General features: G+C 35.4%; 1 non-coding gene across 1 annotated transcript; it reads left to right on the forward strand.

Annotated features, from left to right (window-relative positions):
- Positions 1-5,828: 5,828 nt before the first annotated feature.
- LOC112585374 lies at positions 5,829-5,936 on the forward strand. The gene has a single exon (XR_003109839.3). It is a non-coding gene; the product is annotated as a U6 spliceosomal RNA (small nuclear RNA).
- The last annotated feature ends 3,101 nt before the right edge of the window (positions 5,937-9,037 follow it).

Below are 9,037 nucleotides of genomic sequence, written 5' to 3' on the forward strand. Positions count from 1 at the left end.
TGAGAATCAGGGTCTTTTCCAGTGAGTCAATTATTTACATCAGGTGGCAAAAGTATTGGAGTTTCAGCTTCAGCATCAGTCCTTCCAGTGAACACCCAGAACTGATCTCCTTGCAGTCCAAGGGACTCTCAAGAGTCTTCTCCAACACCACAGTTCAAAAGCATCAATTCTTTAACACTTGGCTTTCTTCACAGTCCAACTCTCACATCCATACATGACCACTGGAAAAACCATAGCCTTGACTAGATGGACCTTTGTTGGCAAAGTAATGTCTCTGCTTTTGAATATGCTATCTAGGTTGGTCATAACTTTCCTTCCAAGGAGTAAGGGTCTTTTAATTTCATGGCTGCAGTCACCATCTGCAGTGATTTTGGAGCCCCCAAAAATAAAGTCAGCCACTGTTTCCACTGTTTCCCCATCTATTTCCCATGAAATGGTGGGACCGGATGCCATGATCTTCGTTTTCTGAATGCTGAGTTTTAAGCCAACTTTTTCACTCTCCTCTTTCACATTCATCAAGAGACTTTTGAGTTCCTCTTCACTTTCTGCCATAAGGGTGGTGTCATCTGCATATCTGAGGTTATTGATATTTCTCCCAGCAATCTTGATTCCAGTTTGTGTTTCTTCCAGTCCAGCGTTTCTCATGATGTACTCTGCCTATAAGTTAAATAAACAGGGTGACAATATACAGCCTTGATGAACTCCTTTTCCTATTTGGAACCAGTCTGTTGTTCCATGTCCAGTTCTAACTGCTGCTTCCTGACCTGCATACAAATTTCTCAAGAGGCAGATCAGGTGGTCTGGTATTCCCATCTCTTTCAGAATTTCCCACAGTTTATTGTGATCCACAGTCAAAGGCTCTGGCATAGTCAATAAAGCAGAAATAAATGTTTTTCTGGAACTCTCTTGCTTTTTCTATGATCCAGCGGATGTTGGCAATTTGATCTCTGGTTCCTCTGCCTTTTCTAAAACCAGCTTGAACATCAGGAAGTTCACAGTTCACATATTGCTGAAGCCTGTCTTGGAGAGTTTTGAGCATTACTTTACTATGTTGGTCATAACTTTCCTTCCAAGGAGTAAGAGTGGGCAGGTAGTCAGTTCCAATTCATGAGACTATGCAGTGATTGATGTCTTTTCCTTTTTTATATCTTTGTCACCATCTCCGAGAGTATTATTGTTATCACACTGAATAACATGGTTTACCACTACATCTGTACAACAAGAAGAGGAAAAGTAAGAGACTGCATGCCTACTGTGCTAAGGCCAAGATCTAGTCAAATTATAATTTCCAACTATATCCAATTGCTTCAAACTTAGACACATAAATATAGCTATCTGAAGGTAGCATGGCTCAAATATTTCTCTAAGTAGCTTACTAGTTAGCACAACAACTTTAGAATTAGTGATAATTTCTTGCTTTCAAGCAATTGTGTGTGAAAGTTACCACATCCAAAAGACTTTCCTGGTCATAGTTCTTAAACTTATGGATTTTTCTCCTATATTTAATGTTGCCTATGTTCTGCTAATGGAGAAGACAATGGCACCCCACTCCAGAACTCTCGCCTGGAAAATCCCATGGATGGAGGAGCCTAGTAGGCTGTAGTCCATGGGGTTGCTAAGAGTCGGACATGACTGAGCGACTTCACTTTCACCTTTCACTTTCATGCATTGGAGAAGGAAATGGCAACCCACTCCAGTGTTCTTGCCTGGAGAATCCCAGGGATGGGGGAGCCTGGTGGGCTGCCATTTATGGGGTCACACAGAGTTGGATACTACTGAAGTGACTTAGTAGCAACAGCAGCATGTTCTGCTTAACTTTCTTTGTCATTGTCAATTAAATAATAATTAATTCCATGCCACCTGAACACTTATTTTGATCCATGCAGCTGGGCTGACAACGATTGTATATATAAATAAAAATAATGCAATGCATTTCAAGAAGATTCTGGGTAACAGTTCTTACTTTTAGTTTCAACAAATGTCCTGCTTTTAGCAGTTGGCAAACAATTGTTTTTTCCTTATATTGAATTTTCAAATTCTGTGTTTTCACAAAATTGTTATTTTATGCTGCAGTCAGAACTTTTTTTTTTTAAGCAGAAGTCTATTTCTTTCCAATTATGTCCGCAAACTGGCATTCTGACTGCTTCCTGTAGAGTTACAGTCTCCATAGACTGCAATCTGCTTTCCAAGTTATTACAGGTGGCAATTACATCAACTTTATTCAACGGTGTAAGAAAGATCATAAGTCACTAAGTCTGTGTTCCTCGTTTCCTTGCTGTCCAATGCCAAATAGCAAGCTATTGACATATATTTTAAGTTTTGTTTGAGCAACACTCCAATTTCAAAATTCCATTAATACTTCATGTATTATCTAGGTGAAAGGCTAAGCTGATATAACAAAGATACCACAAAATAGAGTTATTTACATAATAAAGATTTAATTATGTTTTCACCAAGGTCTCATGAAAAGCTAGTGAGGGCTGTAGTAGCCATTGGATCCATGGCAAGCAATAGCCCTGTAATAATGTCCTTCACCCCATCATGCCTCTTCTAACTCTGGTTTCACTAAGATTGTTTGCATTATTCAGACAATGAAAAAAGACAAATACATGATCCAAGCAATGAACTTGGTAATATACTCAAGAAGCAAAAGGATAGAAACAATAACAACAACAACAAAATGAAATCAAAATAAGTAAATGGGGTCTCATTAGCAGTATGACTAATGATATACAATCACTATTAAAGCTCATAACTTACTACGGGGGAGATATTTATTGGTGACTGAATATTCATATGCCCCTCCATATTTCTTAGCATCTTTGCAGAAATTTTTGCCTATGGGAACAGTTATGACCAATAGGAAAATTAGAAATCATTCTGCTTCATCCATGGAGAAACATTTAGAGGACTATACTTGAAATTGCAATTTGCTTTGCTTCTGGTATGTTGGCCATTGAAGACTGACCCTGAGATGACAAAGTAGCCAAAAAAAAAAAAAAAAATCCAAGTGGTCCTGATTACTGAGTCATCACATGACTTATTCATTCCATGGACAGTCATCAGAAATACACCAGAGTTTGTAGGTGGTTCAGATGATACAGAATCTGCCTGCAAAGGAGGAGACCCAGATTCAGTCCTTGGGTCAGGAGATCGATCTGTGGGTTGTGAAGGATTCACATTTTTGTCATGATAAATTAGCCTGATAAATCGGTGATGATTTATAATGTCTTTTTGGAGTTTTGTATATAATCCTCTTTTTCTATGTTTTTTCTTTGTGTTTTGCCTTTGATTGGACTGATGTTTTACCTTTTTTCCTGTATACTGATGAACATTTGCATTTATTTTTAAAGGTTATGATAAGAATTTCACATGAATATTGAACCTAGTAAAATCTAAAGTATAAATAAATCCATATTTTAATTGTCTTCCTGAACATTTTTGGAGTACTTTAAAATATTTTAATTCTAGTGAATTTTCTATAGATTATAATTTAGTCTTCTCATATTTTTTATATTTTAATATTTGTTATTTTTATGTTTTTTTAAGCAGTTAATGATTATGCAATATTTAAATTTCCCTAAATTTTTCTTTGGTTACAATTGATTCCTGCTTATCAGTCCATCCTTTCTGATATTATATTCCTTCTTCTTTTTTTTTTTGTTAGTCATCTTTTTATTTATTTTATTTTATTTTTTAACTTTACAATATTGTATTGGTTTTGCCATATATCAACATGAATCCACCACAGGTATACACATATTCCCCATCCTGAACCCTCCTCCCTCCTCCCTCCCCATACCAGCCCTCTGAGTCATCCCAGTGCACCAGCCCCAAGCAAACTCCAGGTTTGGTGATGGACAAGGATGCCTGGTGTGCTGCTGTCTATGGGGTGGCAAAGAGTCAGACACGACTGAGCGACTGAATGGAGCTGAATTAATTGACTTCATTTTAATAACTTCTGGTCTGCAAGGAATCAGTACCCAAAACAACATACATCCTATGGAGGTCAAAAGTATTGTGCATCGAACCTGGACTGGCGACTCTTTTCATATATGATATTATATATGTTTCAATGTCATTCTCCCAAATCATCCCACCCTCTCCCTCTCCCACAGAGTCCAAAAGACTGTTCTATACATCAGTGTCTCTTTTGCTGCTTCTTTAATTATCTGTTAGTTAAGGCCATTTAATAATAAACTCTATCTAGCCTTTTTTTTTTCCCTGAATATATTTATATTTCAACCTCATCCCAAAATAAAATTCCCTGAAGTTAAACCTTTAGGCTAAAAGATATTTTCTATCATCATTAAACTTATTGTTTTTTGTTTGCCCTATTTTTCTTCATCTCTTATTAGTTTCATTTTTTTAACATAAAATTTCCATATTTCTGGATCTTTTAAAGATATTTACTTTATCTTTGATGTCCTGCAGTTTCACTGAAATGGCTTTTGTGAACTTTCATTTATTTTGCTTGTATTTTCTGAGATTTCTCAAATCAAAATGAAAATGTATGACCAACCTTTATACTTTGATCATTATTCCCATTACCATTTGGCACCATTCTCTTTTCCCTGGGATTCTGATTAGATGTGTAGTATAAATTATTTCTCTATTCTCCATGTATCAACATTTCTATTACATATTGTTGTTCTATAGATCTTACATCATTTCTGAGTCATTTCTTCCTATACATGATCTTTCATGTGTTTCTTGTCTGCTATTCTGTGTTTCCCCATTTGGTTTTTTAATTCAGTTTCATTATGTATGCATATGTTGAGAAGTTTTATTTGATTATTTTCTCCTATGCCTGATGAACTTTATAGTCTATTTTTCCTATGCTTCCTATTTTATCCAAACATACACATTCAACTGATCTTCAACAAGGGTGTCAGGTACATACAATGTGAAAATGATAGTCTCTTCAATAAATGGTGCTGGGAAAACTGGATTACCACATGCAGAAGAATGAAACTGGATTTTTGTCTCATGACATATACATAAACCAACATAAAATAAATGAGCAATTTAAGCATAAGATTTGAAATTATAATACTAGAATTAAACATTGGATAGATATAGTCATTTTTTCCATGCAAACTATTTTCCTCATTTTTGTTATAGTCTACTTAGTGTTGAACAGGTTTCCATTTTTATTTTATTTGTAGGGAAAGGTATTTTACTTTTCCTTAGAAAATCTTCATAAACAATTGAATGTTTGACCATAAAATTGAGGGCAAAATTTTGAAAGAGTGCTGGAAATCCATTTTAAAGAGTTAGCAAATACAGGTTGTGCTGAAATATTTTGATAATAATTCAACTACTGCAAGTATGATTGATGCTCCATTTTTAGTTGCATAGCTTTTTGTTTTAAAGTGTTTAGTGACTATATATTATGACCATATATCATGCATTGTGGGATGAATTGTTAGTAACATTAAAAAAGTCTTGGTCCAAATTCTCCACTCAAAGGACTTGAAAAATAAGGACATGGACATTAGTAACCATATTACACAATAAAAATGAAAAGCATAATTTGACAAAAATAAATAGGAAAAACTTGAAATATAGGCTAAATTAGTGAGTTCATATGGACAAAAAAAGACTCACCTTCTAGAGAATGTAAATAAACACAAAAATAAACAAATGGGACCTAATTAAACTTAAAGTTTTTGCACAGCAAAGGAAATAAGGTGAAAAGCAGCCCTCAAAATGGGAGAAAGTCATAGCAAATGAAACAACTGACAATAATTAATTTCCAAACTATACAACTAGCACATGCAACTCAATACCAGTGAAACAACAACCCAATCAAAAAGTGGGAAAGAGTGTTCACTTCATCAACACATGTACTAAAATTGAAACAATACAGAGAAGATTACCATGGCCCCAAGCACAAGAATGACAAGCAAATTTGCAAAGTGTTCCATAATTTAAAAAAAATATGGCAAAGTGACTTAAATAGATACTTATCCAAAGAATACGTACAGATAGCTAATAAACATGAAAAGATGCTCAATATAGCTCACTATTAGCAAAATGCAAATCAAAACTACAATAAGGTATCCCTTCACACTAGTCAGAATAGCCATCATCGAAAATGTCTACAAACAATAAAGGCTGCAGATAGTGTAGAGAAAAGGGAACCCTCTTGCAATATTGGTGGGAATGTAAATGGACATAGCCACTATGGAAGACAGTATGGAGATCCCTTAAAAAACTAGGAATAAAACCACCATATGACCCAGCAACCCCATTACTAGGCATATACCCTTAGGAAACCAAAACTGAAAAAGACACATGTACTAAAAAATTCATTGCAGCACTATTTACCATAGCTAGGACATGGGAGCAACCTAGATGACTATCAACAGATGAATGGATAAAGAAATGCTGGTACATATATGCAATGGAATATTAAACTCAGTCATGAAAAGGATTGCATTTGAGTCAGTTCTAATGAGGTGGATGGACCTAGAGTCTATTATACAGAGTGAAGTAAATCAGAAAGAGAAAAACAATATCATATACTAATGCTACTAATGCATATATATGGAATTTAGAAAGATGGTACTGATAAAATTATTTGCAGGGCAGCAATGGATACACAGACTTAAGGACACAGTGTGGAGGAGGGAGGAAGGAGAGGGTGGAATCTAAGAAGAGAGTAATATGGAAACACACATCACCATATTTAAGACAGATAACCAATGGGAATTTGATATTTGACTCAGTGAACTCAAACCAGGGCTCTGTAACAACCTAGAGGGGTGGGATGGGGAGGGAGGTTCATATGTATACCTATAGCTGATTTATGTTGATGTTTGGCAGAAACCAACACAAAACTGTAAAGAAATTATCCTTCAATTAAAAATAAATAAATTAAAATTAAAAAAAAAAAAGAAAGAAGCAAGGATACAACATCAGTCCTGTGTGCTTTGGAATTCAGGTGTGATTTAAACAAGTGGGAGGGAGGGGTCATATGTATACCTATAGCTGATTTATTTTGATGTTTGTCAGAAACCAACACAAAACTGTAAAGAAATTATCCTTCAATTAAAAATAAATAAATTAAAATTTAAAAAAAAGAAAGAAGCAAGGATACAACATCAGTCCTGTGTGCTTTGGAATTCAGGTGTGATTTAAACAAGTGTTGGACAAAGGAGAAAATGAACTGCTTTGAGTTAGAAAAGGTTGGAAATGAAGTAAACAAAAAAAATGTTGGATTTATATGAGGATAAATAATAGTAAAATCTAATAAATCAGGGAAGAATGCTGACTATGAAGACAGAGCCATACATGACCTTGAGCAAATGCACAATAGTTGTAAAAAACAACAAACAATTAAATTAAACATGTGTCAACTGAGTGACTGTTTTGTGCCAAACATTTTACTAGGTTCAGAGTTTAAATTGATGAATGAAAAAATCCATACTCTCCAAGGGGTAGAAATCTAAACCATGAGCTAAAGAAGTAAATCACCAATTACCAAACAGCAGGATAAATGCTCACACAAATTCAGTAGTTGCTTAGGAGCCATAGAAGAAAGTGCATACCTCCACAAGTAGGCTTAAGTATATATGATTGTATATTTCTATTTATGTTAATTCATTGTGCTACAGTTAGCATTCAATAATATTTTTTCTAAGGCTTTTGGTATTTGGAGCTTACATTACTTATGATAACAGAATATCTCAGAATATTTGGCATTACAGTAAGTGTTTAGCGTATACCAAAGATGTAAATGATTTTAAAGAAGAGATACCTGAAAAAAGAGGGGATTGGAGAACAAAAGGAGGAGAAAGAAAAATAAGAGAATATGTAGTGCACTCAACAGAGTATAAAATATAGCTAAAATAAATAGGACCATGATATTTATGCTTTACTGCTATTCTGTAATAACTCATATTATTTACTGATAAATTAAATCATTTATCCATGCATACACATGCAGATTGTACATGTTTATGTCTGTATATGTGCATGCATGTACCCACGCTGACACTCATATAATACTCCATTCATTCATTAGTCGGTTATCAATTTACTGATACATTCAAACATTTATTCATAGAACTCGTGTTATATTAGGAGTTTTATACATATTAAAGAAGACTGAGGGCCAAAGAATTGATGTTTTCAAACTGTGGTGTTGGAGAAGACTCTTGAGAGCCCCTTGGCCTGCAAAGCAATCAAACCAGTCAATCCTAAAGGATATCAACCCTGAATATTCATTGGAAGGACTGATAACCATAGCTCCAAAACATTGACCACCTGATATGAAGAGATGACTCATTTGGAAAAGACCCTGATGCTGAGAAATATTGGAGGCAGGAGGAGAAGGGGACAACAGAGGATGTGATGGTTGGATGGCATCACTGATTCAATGGGCATGAGTTTGAGCAAACTCTGGGAGATAATGAAAGACAGGGAAGCCTGGCTTCAGTCCATGGGGTTACAAAGAGTTGAATAGGACCTAGCAACTGAACAGCATCAAGGAGCTTTCTTTTTCTATTTTAATTTTAATAAGGTATGAATGTATTGACCTTAACAAAAGAGTTAGTTATTTACCAACAAAAGTCATTTATTCTGGAATAGCAGAGAATTGCAATTCGGGACAAGCAAACTATGGTGAACTATAGTAACAAGTCCTGAGAACAGAGGAAAGGGGCTTGCTTTGCAGCAGTCCCCAGCCTTATTGGCGCCAGGGACTGGTTGCGTGGAAGACAACTTTTCCATGGACTGGGGTTGAGGATGGCTTCAGGATGATATAAGAGCATTACATTTATTGTGCTTTTTATTTCTATTATTTCTACATCAGCTCCACCTCACATCATCAGTCATTAGATACTGGAGGTTGGGGACTCCAGCTTTATAGGACAAAGGAAAAAAATGAGGACGGCTGTGATTGTTCATTGGCCGCAAATGCTTCGAATCTTGTTGCAGTGCATATATGCTCACTCAGTTGTGTCCAACTTTTTGTGATACCATGGACTGTAACCCGCCAGTCTCCTCTGTCCAATTTCCAGGCCAGAAT

Source organism: Bubalus bubalis, chromosome 5, assembly GCF_019923935.1.
Source record: "Bubalus bubalis isolate 160015118507 breed Murrah chromosome 5, NDDB_SH_1, whole genome shotgun sequence".
Classification (NCBI taxonomy): domain Eukaryota; kingdom Metazoa; phylum Chordata; class Mammalia; order Artiodactyla; family Bovidae; genus Bubalus; species Bubalus bubalis.